The following is a 20,013-nucleotide window of genomic DNA, read 5'->3' as shown; positions in this document are numbered from 1 at the left end:
CAAATTGGACTCATGAACATTCTCTTGGAATGGAACTTGTTCATATGTAGGGGACTTACTGTAAATTTAACTAAGGAGGTGAAAGACCTGTACTCTGAAAAGTATAAGACATTGAGGAATGAAATCGAAGACAGCACAAATAAATGGGAAGATGAACTATGTTCACAGATTGGAAAAATTATTATTTTAAAATGTCTATGTTACCCCAAGAAATCTACAGATTCAATGCAATTCCTATCAAAATACCAATGGCATTTTTCACAGAAATAGTACAAACAGTTCTAAAATTTGTATGGAACCACAAAAGACCCCAAATTGACAAAGCAATCTTGAGAAAGAAGAACAAAGCTGGAGGTATCTTGCTCTCAGACTTGAAACTATACTAGAAAGCTATAGTAATTAAAACAGTATGGTACTGGCACAAAAACAGACACATAGATCAATGGGACAGAATAGAGAGCCCAGAAATAAAGCCACTCTCATATGTTCAATTAATCTATGACAAAGGAGGTAAGAGTATACAATGGGGAAAATACAGTCTCTTCAATAAATGGTGTTGGGGAAACTAGACAGCTACAGGCAAAAGAATCAAACTGGACCACTTTCTTACACCATATACAAAAATAAACTCAAAATGGATTAAAGACTTAAGTATAAGACCTGAGACCATAAAACCTCTAGAAGAAAACATAAGCAGTAACCTCTTTGACATCAATCTTAGCAATACTTTTTTGTATATGTCTCCTACGGCAAAAGAAACAAAAGCAAAAATAATCAAATGTGACTACATCAAACTAAAAATCTTTTGGACAGCAAAGGAAACCACCAACAAAATGAAAACACAACCTACTGCATGGGAAAAGAGATTTGCAAATGATATATCTGATAACAGACTGATATCCAAAATATGCAAAAAACTCATACAACTCAATATCAAAGAAACAACATGATTTTAAAATGGGCAAAGGACCTGAATAGACATTTTTCTAAAGAAGACATACAGATGAACAACAAACACTTGAAATTATTAACCATCAGGGAAATGCAAATCAAAACCACAATGAGGTATAACCTCATACCTGTCAAAATGGCTATTATCAAAAAGACAAGAAACAATAACTGTTGGTGAGGATGTGCAAAAAAGGGAACCCTGGTGTGCTGTTATTGGAAATGGAAATTGGTGCAGTCACTAGGGAAGACAGTATGGAGATTCCTCAAAAAATTACAAGTAGAACTACCTTATGATCCAGCAATTCCACTCCTGGATATGTATCTGAAGAAATGAAAACACTGATTGAAAAAGATACAGGTACCACAATATTCATAGCAGTATTATTTACAATAGCCTATACATGGAAGCAATCTAAGTGTCCATCGATAGATGAATGGATAAAGAAGATGTGGTGTGTGTGTGTATATATATATATTATATATATAATATATATTATATATATATAATATATATATTATATATATATAATGGAATATTCCTCAGCCATAAAAAATATGGAATCTTGTCATTTATAGGAATATGGATGGACCTGGAGAGTATTATGTTAAGCAAAATAAGTCAAACAGAGAAAAACAAATACCATACGATTTCACTTATATGTGTGATCTAAAAAATAAAGCTAATAAGGAAACAAAACAAAAACCGAAAAAGACTCATAAATACAGAGTACAAAATGATGGTTGCCAGAGGAGAGGAGTGGAGGGATAGATGAAATAGGTGAAAGGGTTGAAGAGGTATAAACTTGCAGCTAAAATAAATGTCATGTGGATGTACACCTAAGGAATATCATCAATAATATTGTAACACTTTGTATGGTGGTAGATGGAACTGGTCTTATTGCGGTGATCATTTCATAATGCATAAAAGTGTTGTAGGTTGTATACCTGAAACTAATACAATATTGCATGTTAATTATAATTCAACAAAAAAAGAAAAAAAGCATCATAATTCTTAGTAAGTGGAGCTCTTTCTTCTACTCCATTTGGTCATTCAACACATTATTTATTTATTTATTATTATTTTTTTAATTAATTAATTTATTTATTTTTGGCTGTGTTGAGTCCTCGTTTCTGTTCTAGGGCTTTCTCCAGTTGCGGCAAGCGGGGGCCACTCTTCATCGCGGTGCGCAGGCCTCTCACTATCGCGGCCTCTCTTGTTGCGGAGCACAGGCTCCAGATGCGCAGGCTCAGTAGTTGTGGCTCACGGGCCCAGCCACTCTGTGGCATGTGGGATCCTCCCAGACCAGGGCTCGAACCCGTGTGCCCTGCATTGGCAGGCAGATTCTCAACCACTGCGCCACCAGGAAAGCCGAACACATATTTATTAGACATCCTCAATGTACAAAGCATCATGCTAATTGCTAGGAGATTCAGAGGCAAACATGGTATTTAAGTTTCTATAAGGAAGTGCTGTTTCTTCTCCTGATTTTATTTATTTAATTAATAAAATCAGTATGGATGTATGGATATTTATTTTATTCTATTCAATACTATTATTTATTTTGTGGCTTAAATTGCTCTACTGGGGCCCTTAGGAGATCCTTCAGGGTGGTTCCTGTGTCGTTTTGATAAGTCTCATCATTTTTTCTTATAAATCTTTTTCAGGATTCATTCTGAACTTATCATCTACCAGGGGTGGCTTTATTGCTTTATTTTGCACAGCATTTTTTTGGCGTTTAAAAAACTGATTTATTGATTTTAAAAAAAGATTTTTTGAGGTAAAAAATCTGTCACTGTAGATTCTTCATATTTTCTAAAATTTATATAAAGGAAATCACACAAATTTCTTTCTGGCTTCTTTTATCAGTATAATTATTTTGAGATCTTCCATGTTGTGTATATCAATAGTTCATTTCTTTTTTTTTTTTTTAATTAATTAATTATTTATTTATTTTTGGCTGCGTTGGGTGTCCATTGCTGCGCGCGGGCTTTTCTCTAGTTGCGGCAAGCGGGGGCCACTCTTCACCGCGGTGTGCAGACCCCTCATTGCAGTGGCCTCTCACGTTGCGGAGCACGGGCTCTAGGCACACGGGCCTTAGCAGTTGTGGCTCACAGGCTCCAGAGCACAGCCCCAGCAGTTGTGGCGCATGGACCCAGTTGCTCTGCGGCATGTGGGATCCTCCCAGACCAGGGCTCGAATCTGCATCCCCCACATTGACAGGCGGACTCTTAACCACTGTGCCACCAGGGAAGCCCAGTTCATTTCTTTTTTTTGCTGAGTAGTATTCTACTGCATGGATATTTCACAGTGTTACTCCTATTCCATTTATCTGTTGATGGACATGTTTGTTGTTTCCTGTTTTTGCTTATTACAGAGAAGCTGATATGAACATCCTTATTATATAGGTTTTTGTGTGAACTGGAAGATCTTGGGAAGGGTAGGGGAGAAGGTAGAGAGACTGGGATTTTGTATACTCCATTCATGAAACATTTTTGAGAAACCACATCTGAGCCAGGAGGACTCTGAGTGGAGTCTGAGGCATGGATTTATATGCAGGTAGTTTGAGAAGTAATCCCAGGAACAAAAATGAGGGACAGAGGTGAGTGAGACAGGGAAGAAAGTAAATTCAATATAAGGTGCTTTTTTGAGGTTACTGCCTTGGGGAATGGGGTTTGATTATTAACAGACATCTCATGAAACCAGAATTGCCCACCTGAAGGACAGAAGGTGGGAACACCTATTCACTAGATCTTATTCCCTCATGTTCAAGGGTTTTCCCTGGAGAAATTACTCAATGCTTCTGAACTATGCACGTGCCAGAGCCCAGCAAACAGAACTTGACTCTGTAGCTATTAAACAGGGAAATAAAAAATGAGCATCTGGCTCATTATGCATGGCATATGGTGTGAGTGCATTGGGCACCCTCTGAAAAGCGTCATAAATCCAATAGTACTATTTTCCTTATATCCTGAAAGCTGCAAAAATGCCTCATCCATCTTAAGCATATGGGCAATATAGAAAGATTTAGAATAGAAATTAAACATTACATTGCAATCCAATTCCTTCTGTGTAACTCTAAGAGCAATGAATAAACTGCTTTCATCATTTTCATGCCTGGGAACTTCTACATTCAGTGCCCTCCAAGTATGTAATCTATGCTATGTTTGTAGTTTCTCATGTTTCTTGGGTGAAAACTTATTCCTGGTCATTGATTTGTGAAAGATTTACTCAGTTAGCCATGAATATGGAGAAGAACTTGTTAAGCTACATTGTGTTTAGAGCAATAAAGGAATTCGATTCTTTTGTCAGTTCCACAGTTTTACATGTTCCAATTGATACACAGAATAAAAATACATACCCTTAGGAAAATGAGGTTAAGTTTGACCTTTCGAGCTTTTTAAACTAAGAATGAAATACTGATAAAAATTCAAAAGAAGTAAAACAAAGGCAGAAAGTAATAAAACTGGAAGAAAAATTGAGTTGATATTAAAAATCAAAAGATAATTGTGTTAGTTTACTAGGGCTCCTGTAACAAATTACCATTAAACTGGTGGCTTAGAACATTGTGAGAAATTTATTTTCTCAGAGTTTTGGAGGCCAGAAGTCTGAAATCAAGGTGTGGACAGGGCTGCGCTCCCCCTGCAGGCTCTAGGGGAAGATACTTCCATGACTCTTCCAGCTTCTGGTGGTTATGGGCAATTTTCAGCTTCCTTGGCTTGTGTTCACAGCCCTCCAATGTCTGCCTCTGTCTTCACATCACTTTCTCCTCTGTGTTGGAGTCTCCTCCTCTTTTGTCTCAAATCTTTCTCTGTCTTTCTCTTATAAAGACACTTTTCATTGGGTTTAGGGTCCACTCAGATAATCCAGGATGATCTCCTCATCTCAACATTCTTAATTACATCTGCAAGGACTCTTTTTCCAAATAAAGTAACACTCAGGTTCTGGGGATTAAGATATGAACATATTTTTTGGGGGGTGGGGGTCACCATTCAACCCAGTATAGTAATTCTTTGAAAAAGTAATAAAATAGATACATCCTGTATAACTCTGATCAAGAAAAAAAGAGAAGACACAACAGAGGAATGGTATGATAGGTAGCATAGTAACAGAAACAGAGGAAATTTAAAATTACAGGATAATGAAACATACAGCTTTATAACAATACATTTAAAAACTTAAGTAAAATTGACAATTTTCTAAAATGCTCTAATTTGCTTTTAACTTGGCTCCAAAAGGCATAACCAAATAGATCATGAATCAAAAGAGAATTTGAAATAAGTCCAATATCTTCTAAAATAGGTATTACTCAAGTGGTTTTATAGATGAATTCTATCAAACTTTCAAGGAATAGAAAAATATTATCCTATATTCTAAAAGAGGAGGAGAAGAAGAAGAAGAAGGAGGAGGAGGAGGAGGAGGATGAGGAGGATAAGGAGGCGAAGAAGAAGAAGGAGGAGGAGGAGGAGGAGGAGGAGGGGGAGGGGGAGGGAGAGGGAGAGGGAGAGGGAGAAAGAAGGAGAAGGAGAAGGAGAAGGAGGAGGAGGAGGAGGAGGAGGAGGAGGAGGGAGGAAGGGAAGCAGGGGACGGGGATGAGGAAAAAAGATCGTGTTAGTTTGCTTGAGCTGCCATAACAAAATACCACATGTTGGCTGGCTTAAAAAACAGCCACTTATAGCCTCACAATTCTGGAGGCTAGAAGTCCAAGATCAAGGTCTAAAAAAATTCAGTTTCCTGTGAGACCTGTCTTCCTGGCTTGCAGTTGTCCACTTTCTTGCTGTGTCCTCACGTGGACTTTCCTCTGTGCATGTACACAGAAACAGAGAGAAAGAGCTCTGGTATCTCTTTCTTTTCCTATAAGGACACTGGTTCTATAATATTAGACCCCACTCTTATGAATTCATTGTAACCCTAGTTAGATCCTTAAAGTCTTAATCTACAAATACAATCACATGGGGGTTGGAGATTCAACGTATAATTTTGGGGGGAGAATACAATTCAGTACAGAACAAAGATAAAAATTAAATATCTGATTTTATGCCAACAGCATAAATCTGTTATCAAAACAGGAAAAGAACATCAGAAATATTAATTTATATGTCAATATTGCTTACCTATGAGTATAGATGGAAAATTCTTAAAATTTTAAAATAAAATATGTATGCAAGGAATGGAGAATGTTTCAAAAGCAGAAAAATACCTGTCAAATTTTTCAATACAGTATAATATTAAAAGTCAGATTCGATATTATTTTCAACTCACACTATGATAAAAAAAATAAGCATAGTTTGGAAAAATTAGTCATAGCAGAAAACTGCCTAAACCTGGTACCTAATACAAGTTTACAGCAGATATCAGAACATTCTGATTAAAATCAGAAACAAAACAGTGGCCTGTTACTACTCCTATTTAACATTATGCTGAAGGTTTTAGTTAAAGTAATAACAAACAAAAAGAGGTATAAACATCGGGAAGGAAGAAATAACAGTATGATTTTCAAATGACGTAATTTCTATCTAAAAAATCTAGGAGTGTCAAGTAACAAACTATCAGTGCCAATAAGGTAATTCAATCAGACCGCCAGACACAAGATGAATCTAAAAATGCAATAGCATTCTTAGATGACCATAACCAATTACAGAGCTGTAACAGAAAAAATTATAAACAACAGCAGAATTTTAATATCTATAAGAATAAATCTAATGTAATTTTAATATCTATAAGAATAAATCTAATGTAATAAGTGGAAGATCTATACAGGGAAATCTGTAAAATATTACTGGATGATTAGAAGAAAATTTAATAAATAGGGAAATATTCCCAAACTTCATTTCTAAATTCAATGAATAACAATCAAGTTCTCAACTAATACATTTCATGGAAATTAACTATCTGATTTTAAAATTCATATGGAGCCATAAATGTGCATGAATATCCTAGATATTGTTAAAAAGATAGATGAGACTTTTACACAGATATAAAAATATTACAAATTTGCTGCTCCAGATGTTGTTAGTGGTATACCCAATATCCGTTCTCCCCTCTTGTTTACTAACACAGTGGTGAATTTACGTGCAGCGGTAAAATTCCCAACTTCCCAGGCTCCTTTGCTCTTTTTTAAAAATAAATTTATTTATTTTATTTATTGACTTTGGCTGCATTGGGTCTTCGCTGCTGCGAGCAGGCTTTCTCTAGTTGGGGTGAGCGGGGGCTACTCTTCATTGCAGTGCGTGGGCTTCTCATTGTGGTGGCTTCTCTTGTTGCAGAGCAGGGGCTGTAGGCACTTGGGCTTCAGTAGTTGTGGCTCAGGGGCTCTAGAGTACAGGCTCAGTAGTTGTGGTGCACAGGCTTAGTTGCTCCGTGGTATGTGGGATCTTCCCGGACCAGGACTAGAACCCATGTCCCCTTCATCGGCAGGTGGATTCTTTAACCGCTGTGCCACCAGGGAAGTCCCTCCTCTTTAAAAAAAAAAATTTTTTTTTGGCCTCGCTGCATGGCATGCGAGATCTTAGCTCCCCCGCCAGGGGTTGAACCCGGGCCCCCTGCAGTGGAAGCATGGAGTCCTAACCACTGGACTGCCAGGGAAGTCTCAGGCTCCTTTGCTCTTGAACTGGCCTTGTGACACAGTTTTGGCCAAGGAGATTTAAGGAAAGTTTGCCTTGTGAGACTTTTGGGAGAAGTATTGTTTTCCTGACAGAAAGGAACATACTCAGATTAGATATAGCTTTTTCCCTTGCCTAACTCCCTCTCCCTTGACTATATCTATTATGATATGATGCCTAGAGGTTCATCAGCTATCTGACAACTGTGAGGACCAAAGCCTCAAGTGACAAGTGGCAGTGTTAAAACAAGAATGATTCTGGGTCCCAGATGTCTTCTTAGTCTTGCCATCCCTGACTTGGACCACCCAGCTCTGGCATTTTGGTTACACGAGAATAACTAACTTCAGTTAAGCCACTGTTATCAGGACATTGTAACGTGTAGCCACACACAGTCCTAACTGATAATAGCTATATTATGAGAGCAGTCTGCTATTGATAGTGACAGAGGCATAGACAAATTGATCTATTGAACAGAATACAAAATCCTAAATGAGACCCATGGAAGTATGGGATTTTGTAAAAAAACAACTCTAAGTACCATGTCAAATCAATGAAGAAAGAATGGGCTAGTAAATAAAATTAGCTACCCATTTGAGAAAAAAGAGATATTTACCTGGTATAAGTGGAAAAGGGTAGATATTGTGAGAGGTAGGGTGAATTCACATCCTTGTTTCCCCAGGACAGCCAACTTTACCCTGTCATTGATGTGTAGGTATCAACAGCACTCCATTTCAGGCTCAAAAGTGAATTCTATGGCCTTTCTCAGCTATGAAAGGAGATTGACAAAGCTGCTGTTGAGCCCTGCTTGGTCCAGGACTTGTAGGAACCTGTGGTGCCCAGGGTGTGAACATAAATATGACTTTTGACTATTTACTGAAACAAACTGCCTGCTGGCATGGAGAATGGATCTGCAATATTCCCACTTTCACTGTAGGGCAGGGGTTCAGAATCATTCATATCAGATCTTGTTCTAGACTTAGGACCCTGGAGCACCAAGTGAACACAAAGGAACTTTTTTAAAAAGTGCAGAATTAAAACAAAACTCCAAACCAAAATTGTAAAGCACATTAAGAAATCAAATAATTGACCAGATAAAAATTTCGAAAGTAATTTACTCCATGTGAATTTTAAAAAAATAGAACATTTTAATACTTTTTAAATAAGTATGTGAGGACCCTTAAAGATATAAATGAAAGAATAATGTCTATTAAAAAGAAACAAAACATTGTAAAATACAAAGCCAGAAATGAAACAGTAACAGTTGATTCTAAAAATTAATAAATTAGAAATCTTGGAAACAAGATATGTAATCTTCTTAAAAATTAGCAGACTTTATTTTTTTAGAGCAGTTATAGGTTTACAGAAAATTTGAGCAGTAAGTACACGAAGATCTATATACCTGTGACCTTCTCCCTACCAACAATTTCCCCTGTTATTAATGTCTCACAGTACTGTAGTTATATTTGCTGCAATTGATGAACCAATAGGGATACATATTAGCTAAAGTCCATAGTTTACATTAGGTTTCACTCTTTGTGCTGTATATTCTATGGGTTTTGACAAATATAATAATGTATAATGTCATGTATCTATCATTACAGTACCATATAGAATAGTTACACTACCCTAAAAATCAGATATATAATTTTGAAATATAAAAAGAAATTGAGTAGAAAACAATCTACACGGAACACACTAAAAGCAAGAAAGTGGTAAAGTAGAAGATACCAATAAAGTATTCATTCTGTATACCTGACAGAAAGACGAGTATTTTAAATATTAAAAAGGGCAGTTAAGAACATTGATGCTAGATTTAAAGGATCCAGACGACATCTGTAGGAAGGAGTTCCAGAAGGAAGGAGTCTAAGGCAAAAGAGAAGAATCAACATTTGAAGAATGAAAGGCTAGGAATTTCCCAGAAATTGAAGAAAGGATATGAGTCCTTGGATTAAAGGTAACTGAGTATTGAGCAGGATAAATGAAATAAATACCACCTAGATACACAGAATGAAATTTAAAAATTAAAAGTTGAAAAGACAAATCTTTAAAATTTTCAGAAAGTAAAAGATAGTTTACTTATAAGGGAGTTGTACTTAAGCTAAAAACAATTGACAAACTAGATGTTGGAAGATAATGGAATATCTTCACAGGGTTGAAAGTCATTAAAGGCAAAATGGAGACACAATCAGAATTATAAATTCACCATTCACTGACCCTCACTTGAAATACTTCTTAGGATTAAACTTCAGGTAAGAAAGAAAACCTAGAGGAAAGACATGGGATTTAGAAAACGAAAGATCACATACATTGGTAAAATATATTGGCGGGACTACAGGTAAGTAATGATGCTACTGTTCTTTTTTAAATTTTTTTAACATCTTTATTGGAGTTTAATTGCTTTACAATGGTGCGTTAGTTTCTGCTGTATAACAAAGTGAATCAGCTATACGTATACATATATCCCCATATCCCCTCCCTCTTGCATCTCCCTCCAAGCCTCCCTATCCCACCCTTCTAGGTGGACACAAAGCACACAGCTGTTCTCCCTGTGCTATGCGGCTGCTTCCCACTAGCTATCTATTTTACATTTGGTAGTGTATGTATGCCCATGCCACTCTATCACTTTGCCCCAACTTACCCTTCCCCCTCCCCGTGTCCTCAAGTCCATTCTCTACGTCTGCATCTTTACTCCTGTCCTGCCCCTAGGTTCTTCAGAACCTTTTTTTTTTTTTTTTTTAGATTCCATATATGTGTCAGTGTACGGTATTTGTTTTTCTCTTTCTGACTTACTTCACTCTGTATGACAGTCTGTAGGTCCAGCCACCTCACTACAAATACCTCAATTTCATTTCTTTTTCTGGCTGAGTAATATTCCATTGTATATATGTGCCACATCTTCTTTAGCCATTCATCTGTCGATTGACACTTAGGTTGCTTCCATGTCCTGGCTATTCTAAATAGTGCTGCAATGAACACTGTGGTACATGACTCTTTTTGAATTACCGTTTTCTCAGGGTATATTCTCAGTAGTGGGATTGCTGGGTTGTATTGTAGTTCTATTTTTAGTTTTTTAAGGAACCTCCATACTGTTCTCCATAGTAGCTGTATCAATTTACATGCCCACCAACAGTGCAAGAGGGTTCCCTTTTCTCCACACACTCTTGAGCATTTGTTGTTTGTAGACCTTTTGATGAGGGCCACTCTGGCTGGTGTGAAGGGATACCTCATTGTAGATTTGATTTACATTTCTCTAATGATTAGTGATGTTGAGCATCCTTTCATCTGTTTGTTGGCAATCTGTATATCTTCTTTGGAGAAATGTCTATTTAGGGCTTCTGCCCATTTTTGGATTGGGTTGTTTGTTTTTTTGATATTGAGCTGCATGAGCTCCTTGTATATTTTGGAGATTAATACTTTGTCAGTTGCTTCATTAGCAAATATTTTCTCCCATTCTGAGAGCTGTCTTTTGCCTTGTTTATGGTTTCCTTTGCTGTGCAAAAACCTTCAAATTTCATTAGGCCCCATTTGTTTATTTTTGTTTTTATTTCCATTTCTCTAGGAGATGGGTCAAAAAGGATCTTGCTGTGATTTATGTCATAGAGTGTTCTGCCTATGTTTTCCTCTAAGAGTTTTATAGTGTCTGGCCTTACATTTAGGTCTTTCATCCATTTTGAGTTTATTTTCGTGTATGGTGTTAGGGACTGTTCTAATTTCATTCTTTTACATGTAGCTGTCCAGTTTTCCAAGCACCACTTATCTAAGAGACTGTCGTTTCTCCATTGTATATTCTTGCCTCCTTTATCAAAAATAAGGTGATCATGTGTGTGTGGGTTATTCTCTGGGCTTTCTGAACTGTTCCATTGATCTATACTTCTGTTTTTGTGCCAGTACCATACTGTCTTGATTACTGTAGCTTTGTAGTATAGTCTGAAGTCAGGGAGCCTGATTCCTCCAGCTCCATTTTTCTTCCTCAAGATTGCCTTGGCTATTTGGGGTCTTTTGTGTTTCCACAGACACTGTGAAATTTTTTGTTCTAGTTCTGCAAAAAATGCCATTGGTTGTTTGATAGGGATTGCATTAAACCTGTAGATTGCTTTGGATAGTATAGTCATTTTCAGAATGTTGCTTCTTGTAATCCAAGTACATGGTATATCTCTCCATCTGTTTGTGTCATCTTTAATTTCTTTCATCAGTGTCTTATAGCTTTCTTCATACAGGTCTTTTGTCTCCTTAGGTAGGTTTATTCCTAGATCTTTTATTATTTTTGTTGCAATGGTAAATGGGAGTGTTTCCTTGATTTCTCTTTCAGATTTTTCATCATTAGTGTACAGGAATGCAAGAGATTTCTGTGCATTAATTTTGTATCCTGAAACTTTACCAAATTCCTTGATTAGCTCTAGTAGTTTTCTGGTAGCATCTTTAGAACTCTTTATGTATAGTATCATGTCATCTACAAACAGTGACAGCTTTATTTCTTCTTTTTCGATTTGGATTCCTTTTATTTCTTTTGCTTCTCTGATTGCTGTGGCTAAAACTTCCAAACTATGTTGAATAATAGTGGTGAGAGTGGGCAACCTTGTCTTGTTCCTGATCTTATTGGAAATGTTTCAGTTTTTCAGCATTGAGAACGATGTTGGCTGTGGGTTGTCATATATGGCCTTTATTGTGTTGAGGTAACTTCCCTCTATGCCTATTTTCTGGAGGATTTTTCTCATAAATGGGTGTTGAATTTTGTCTAAAGATTTTTCTGCATCTATTGAGATGATCATATGGTTTTTCTCCTTCAGTTTGTTTATATGGTGTATCACATTGATTGTTTTGCATATATTGAAGAATCCTTGCATTCCTGGGATAAATCCCACTTGCTCATGGTGTATGATCCTTTTAATGTGTTGTTGGATTCTGTTTGCTAGTATTTTGTTGAGGATTTTTGCATCTATGCTCATCAGTGATATTGACCTGTAGTTTTCTTTCTTTGTGACATCTTTGTCTGGTATTGTTATCAGGGTGATGGTGGCCTCATAGAATGAGACTGGGAGTGTTCCTCCCTCTACTATATTTTGGAACAGTTTGAGGATAGGTGTTAGCTCTCCTCTAAATGTTTGATAGAATTCGCCTGTGAAGCCATCAGGTCCTGGGCTTTTGTTTGTTGGAAGATTGTTAATCACAGTCTCAATTTCAGTGCTTGTGATTGGTCTGTTTATATTTTCTATTTCTTCCTGGTTCAGTCTTGGAAGGTTGTGCTTTTCTAAGAATTTGTTCATTTCTTCCGGGTTGTCCATTTTATTGGCATAGAGTTGCTTGTAGTAATCTCTCATGATCCTTGGTTTTTCTGCAGTGTCAGTTGTTATTTCTCCTTTCTCATTTCTAATTCTATTGATTTGAGTCTTCTCCCTTTTTTTCTGACTGAGTCTGGATAAGGGTTTATCAATATTTTTTATCTTCTCAAAGAACCAGCTTTAAGTTTTATTGATCTTTGCTATTGTTTCCTTCATTTCCTTTTCATTTATTTCTGATCTGATCTTTATGATTTCTTTCCTTGTGCTAACTTCGGGGGTTTTTTGTTCTTCTTTCTCTAATTGCTTTAGGTGTAAGGTTAGGTTGTTTATTTGAGATGTTTCTTGTTTCTTGAGGTAGAATTGTATTGCTATAAACTTCCTTCTTAGAACTGCTTTTACTGCATCCCATAGGTTTTGGGTCATCATGTTTTCATTGTCATTTGTTTCTAGGGATTTTTTTGATTTCCTCTTTGATTTCTCCAGTGATCTCCTGGTTATTAAGTAGTGTATTGTTTAGCTTCCATGTGTTTTTATTTTTTATAGATTTTTTCCAGTAATTGATATGTAGTCTCATAGTGTTGTGGTCGGAAAAGGTACTTGATACGATTTCAATTTTCTTAAATTTACCAGGGCTTGATTTGTGACCCAAGATATAATCTGTCCTGGAGAATGTTCCATGACCACTTGACAAGAAAGTGTATTCTGTTGTTTTTGGATGGAATGTCCTATAAATATCAATTAAGTACATCTTGTGTAATGTATCATTTAAAGCTTGTGTTTCTTATTTATTTTCATTTTGGATGATCTGTCCATTGGTGAAAGTGAGGTGTTAAAGTCCCCTACTATTATTGTGTTACTGTCAATTTACCCTTTTATTGTTGTTAGCATTTACCTTATGTATTGAGTTGTTCCTATGTTGAGTACATAAATATTTACAATCGTTATATCTTCTTCTTGGATTGATCCCTTGATCATTATGTAGTGTCCTTCTTTGTCTTTTGTAATAGTCTTTATCTTAAAGTCTATATTGTCTGAGATGAGAATTGCTACTCCAGCTTTCTTTTGATTTCCATTTGCATGGAATATCTTTTTCCATCCCCTAACTTTCAGTCTGTATGTGTCCCTAGGTCTGAAGTGTGTCTCTTGTAGACAGCATATATATGTGTCTTGTTTTTGTATCAATTCAGCCAGTCTAAGTCTTTTGGTTGGAGCATTTAATCCATTTACATTTAAAGTAATTATCGATATGTATGTTCCTATTACCATTTTCTTCATTGTTTTGGGTTTGTTATTGTAGGTCTTTTCCTTCTCTTGTGTTTTCTGCCCAGAGAAGTTCCTTTAGCATTTGTTGTAAAGCTGGCTTGGTGGTGCTGAATTCTCTTAGCTTTTGCTTGTCTGTAAAGGTTTTAATTTCTCTGTTGAATCTGAATGAGATCCTTGCTGGGTAGAGTAATCTTGGTTGTAGGTTTTTCCCTTTCATCACTTTAAATATGTCCTGCTACTCCCTTCTGGCTTGCAGAGTTTCTGCTGAAAGATCAGCTGTTAACCTTTTGGGGATTCCCTTGTATGTTATTTGTTGTTTTTCCCTTGCTGCTTTTAATATTTGTTCTTTGTATTTAATTTTTGATAGTTTGATTAACATGTGTGTAGGCGTGTTTCTCCTTGGATTTATGCTGTTCGGGACTCTCTGCACTTCCTGGACATTATTGACTATTTCCTTACACATATTAGGGAAGTTTTCAACTATAATCTCTTCAAATATTTTCTCAGTCCCTTTCTTTTTCTCTTCTTCTTCTGGGACCCCCATAATGTGAATGTTGGTGCATTTAATTTTGTCCCAGAAGTCTCTGAGACTGTCCTCAATTCTTTTCATTCTTTTTTCTTTGTTTTGCTCTGTGTTAGTTATTTCCACTATTTTATCTTCCTGGTCACTTGTCCATTCTTTTTCCTCAGTTATTCTACTAATGATTCCTTCTATAGAATTTTTTAACTTCATTTATTGTTGTTCATTATTGTTTGTTTGCTCTTTAGTTCTTCTAGGCCCTTGTTAAACGTTTCTTCTATTTTCTCCATTCTATTTCCAAGATTTTGGATCATCTTTACTATCATTACTCTGAATTCTTTTTTACATAGACTGCTTATTTCCTCTTCATTTGTTTGGTCTGGTGGGTTTTTACCTTGCTCGTTTATCTGTTGTGTATTTCTCTGTCTTATCATTTTGCTTAACTTACTGTGTTTGATGTCTCCTTTGTGCAGGCTGCAGGTTTGTCATTCCTGCTGTTTTTGTTGTCTGCCCTACTGGGTAATGTTTGTTCAGAGGGTTGTGTAGGCTTCCTGGTGGAGGGGACTGGTGCCTGTGTTGTGGTGGATGAGTCTGGATCTTTTCTTCCTGGTGGGCAGGACTGTGTCTGGTGGTGTTTTTTGGGGTGGCTGTGAACTTGTTATGATTTTAAGCAGTCTCTCCGCTAATGGGTGGGGTTGTGTTCCTGTCTTGCCAGTTGTTTGTCATGGGTGGTCCACCAGTCGAGCTTGCTGGTCATTGAGTGGAGCTGGGTCTCAGCGTTGAGATGGAGATATCTGGGAGAACTCTCACTAATTGATATTATGAAGTACCAGGAGGTCTCTGGTGGACCAACGTCCTGAACTCGGCTCTCCCACCTCAGAGGCTCAGGCCCAACACTCAGCCAGAGCACCAAGACCCTGTCAGCCACATGGCTCAGAAGAAAAGGGAAAAAAGGAAAAAAAAAAGAAATACCTAACTAAAATAAAGTTATTTAAACAAATATTAAAATAAAAACTAATTGAAAAAACAAAGAAGAGAGCAACCAAACCAATAAAAAATGGCACCAGTGACAACAAGTGCTAAAAACTATACTAAAAAAAACCCCGTACAAACAGAACCCTAGGACCAATGGTAAAAGCAAACCTATACAGACAATATCACACAAAGAAGCATACACATACACACTCAGAAAAGGGACAAAGGAAAAAATATATATATTTTTTTTAAAAAAGGAAGAGAGCAACCAAATCATTAAACAAATCTACCAGTGATAATAAGCTCAAAATACTAGACTAAGATAAACATAAAACTAGAAACAAATTAGATGCAGAAAGCAAACCCCAAGTCTACAGTTGTTCCCAAAGTTCACCATCTCAGTTTTGGGATAATTCGTTGTCTATCTGGGCACAGATGCACGAAACATCAAGTTGATTGTGGAGATTTATTCTGCTACTCCTGAGGCTGCACGGAGAAATTTACCTCTTTCTTCTCTTTTTCACACCGTTCCTGGTGTTCAGCTTTGCATTTGGCCCCACCTCTGCATGTAGGTCACCCTCTGGTGTCTGTTCTTCACCCAGACAGGAGGGGGTTATAGGAATTGCTGATTCAGGGGCTCTGGCTCACTCAGGCCAAGGGGAGGGAGGGGTACAGAATTCAGGATGAGCCTGCTGCGGCTGAGGCCAGCATGATGTTGCAACAGCCTGAGGTGTACCATGTGTTCTCCCAGGAAAGTTGTCCCTGTATCATGGGACCCCTGACAGTGGCGGGCTGCACAGCTTCCCTGGAGGGGAGGTGTGCATAGTGCCCCGTGCTTGCACACAGGATTCTTGGTGGCTGCAGCAGCAGCATTAGCATTTCATGCCTGTCTCTGGTTTCCATGCTGATAGCCACAGCTCGCGCCTGTCTCTGAAGTTAGTTTAGGTGGTGCCCTGAATCCCCTCTCCTCGCACACCCCAAAACAATGATCTCTTGACCCTTAGGCAGTTCCAGACTTTTTCCCGGACTCCCTCCCAGTTAGCTGTGGTGCACTAGCCCCCTTCAGGCTGTGTTCACGCAGCCAACCCCTGTCCTCTCCTTGGGATCTGACTTCCAATGTCCGAGTCTCATCTCTCAGCCCCCACCCGCCCTTGCAGGTGAGAAGACAAGCCTCTCAGGCTGGTCGGCAGTGATCCTCTGTGTGAGAATCTCTCTGGTTTGCCCTCTGCACCCCTATTGCTGTGCTCTCCTCCATTGCTCCGAAGTTTCCCCTCTGCCCACCCTCCATCTCCACCAGTGAAGTGGCTTCCTAGTGTGTGGAAACTTCCTCCTTCGCAGCTCCCTCCCAGAGGTGCTGGTACTGTCCCCACTCTTCTGTCTCTGCTCTTCCTTTCTTCTTTTGCCCCACCCAGGTGTTTGGGTAGTTACTTGCCTTTTGGGAAGTCTGAGGTCTTCTGCCAGTGTTCAGTAGGCATTCTGTGGGAGTTGTTCCACATGTAGATGTATTTTTGATGTATTTGTGGTGAGGAAGGTGATATCCAGGTCTTCCTCCTCCATCATCTTGAAGGTCCTCCCCCGATGTTACTGTTCTGTGTGCTTAATAATGTGAATTTGAAATTCTAGGCAACATTAACAAAATGTGGGATATTCAATGGATACTTAAAGCCTACTAAGGTATTTATCTTATTGTTGAGGAGGATAAGATATGAAATAACTTCAGACTTTGTTAGACAAATTCATAGGTAAATGTGTATTTTAAAACAAAGTAGAAAGTTCTAACTACACTAGTAATTATAATAAATATATTTATTTCTTTCCAATCTGTTTACCTTTTATTTGTTTTTCTTGTTTTATTGCACTTGCCAGAATTTCCAATATGATGCTAAGGAAGTGATGAGAATGGACATTCTCTACCTTGTTCCCAATCTTACGGGGAAAAGTGTTTGGTTTCTCCCATTACATATGATATTAGCTGTAGTTCTTTTGTAGATGTTCTTTATCAATTTGAGGGAGTTTCCTCTATTTACAGTTTGCTGAAAGTTTTCATCATGAATGGGTATTGGATTTTGTCAATTGCTTTTTCTGCAACTATTGATATGATTATATGATGTGATGCATTACACTGATTGGATGATTTCAAATGTTGAACTAGCCTTGCATACTTGGAATAAATTCCATTTGATGGCGGTGTATAATTCTTTTCATACTTTATTGAAGTCAATTTGTTATTATTTTATTGAGGAATTTTATGTCCATAGTCATGAGAGATATTGGTTTATAGTTTTCCTTTCTTGTAGTGTCTTTCTCTGGTTTAGGTATTAAGATAATGTTTGCCTCACAGGATGAGTTGGGAAGTTTTCCATGTACTTCTATTTTCTGGAAGAGATTGGTATCATTTTTTTCATTAGATGTTTGGTGGAATTTACCTATGAAACTATTTAGGCCTAGTGATTTATTTTTTGGAAAGGTTATAAATTATTCAATTTCTTTAATAGATATAGATTTTATTTCTCCTGTGAATTTTGGTAGTTTGTGGCTTTCAAGGAATTTATCCATTTAATCTAAGTTATCAAATTTATGGCCATAGAGTTGTTTGTATTATTCCTTTATTATCTTTTTAATACCCATGTGATTAGAAGTAGTGACCCTTCTTTTACTTATAATATTGATAATTTATGTCTTTTTCCCTCTTATCTTGTATAGCTTAATGGTTTATCAATCTTTTGAAGAATTAGCTTTTGATTTGATTTTTTTCTATAGTTTTTTTGTTTTGTTTTGTTTTCTTCTCTAATTTTATTATTTCTTTTATTCAGCTTGCTTTAGACTTAAATTACTCTTCTTTCTCTAGTCTCATAATGTGGAAGCTTAGGTTATTGATTTTAGATATTTTTTCTTTTCTAATATATGCATTTAATAATATGAATTCCCTTTTAAGCTTTGTTTTTGCTTCATTCCACAAATTTTTATGTTATCATTTCATTTATTTCATTAAATATTTTTAAACTTTCTCTGGGCTTCTTCTTTGACAAATGTGTTATTTTGAAAAATGTTGTTTAATTTCAAATACCTGCGGATTGTCCACTATTTTTTGTCATTGTTTACTTCTTTAATTCCAATGTGGTCTGAGAATGACCCAGAATGTGTTCTGTCTCAGTGAATGTTCCATGCATGAATGAGAAGAATGTGTATTCTGTCATTGTTGGGTAGAATATTTTATAAAGGCAAATTAGATAATGTTGATTAATAGTGCTGCTCAGATAATCTGTATCCTTAATGATTTTCTGCCAGCTCAATCCATCAACTAGTGAAAAAGGAGTGTCAAAGTCTCCATCGGTGATAGTAGATGTGTCTATTTCTTCTTTCAGTTTTATAATTTTTGCTTCATGTGTTTTGTCGTTAGATGAAGGCACATTTAGGACTGTTATGTTATTTTAGAGAATTGACCCATTTATAATTATGTAATGCCCCCTTTTTATTCCTGATAATTCTGTCTGATCTGTCTGGAATTTACATAGCTACTCTGGCTTCCTTTTTATTAGTGTTAGTATAGTATATATTTTTCTGTCCTTCTAACCTCTCTAATGTTTATATTTAAAGCAGATTTCTTGTAAACAACATAGAGTTTTCTTGTTTTTTATCTTCTCTGACAATTTGTCCTTTAATTGCCATACTTATACATTTAAACTGATTGTTGATATAGTTGGATATATATCCACCATTTTGTTTCACTGAATTTGCTGCGTTTGTTCTTTATTATCCACAATATTATATTAGTTTCAGCTGTATAACATAGTAATTCAAAATTTTTATAGATTATACTCCATTTATAATTATTATAAAACATTGGCTATGTTCCCTGTGCTGTACAATATATTCTTGTAGCCTATTTATTTTATACATAGTTTGTACCTCCTCAACCCCTCCCCCTATGTTGCCCCTCCCCACTTTTCTCTCTCTACTTGGTAACCACTAGTTTGTTCTCTATATGTATGAGTCTCTTCTTGTTTTTTTACATTCATTCGTTTTATTTTTTTGGATTCCACATATAAGTGATATCATACTGTATTTGTCTTTCTCTGACTTATTTTACTAAACATAATACCCTCGAGGTTCATCCATATTGCTGCAAATGGCAAAATTTCATTCTTTTATGGCTGAGTAGTATTCCATTGTATGTATATACTATATCTTCTTTATCCATTCATCTCTGATGAGCAATTAGGTTGCTTCCAAACCTCGGCTATTGTAAATAATGCTGCTATGAATGCTGGGGTGCATATATCTTTTTGAATTAGTGTTTTCATTTTCTTCAGATATACTCCCAGTAGCGGAATTGCTGGATCATACGGTAGCTATATTTTTAGGTTTTTGAGAAATCTCCATACTGTTTTTCACAGTGGCTGCACCGATTTACATTCCCACCAA

Source organism: Eschrichtius robustus, chromosome 10 (genome assembly GCF_028021215.1).
Source record: "Eschrichtius robustus isolate mEscRob2 chromosome 10, mEscRob2.pri, whole genome shotgun sequence".
Lineage (NCBI taxonomy): Eukaryota > Metazoa > Chordata > Mammalia > Artiodactyla > Eschrichtiidae > Eschrichtius > Eschrichtius robustus.
The sequence above is the reverse complement of the archived record's forward strand: the minus strand, read 5'-3'. Positions refer to the sequence as shown.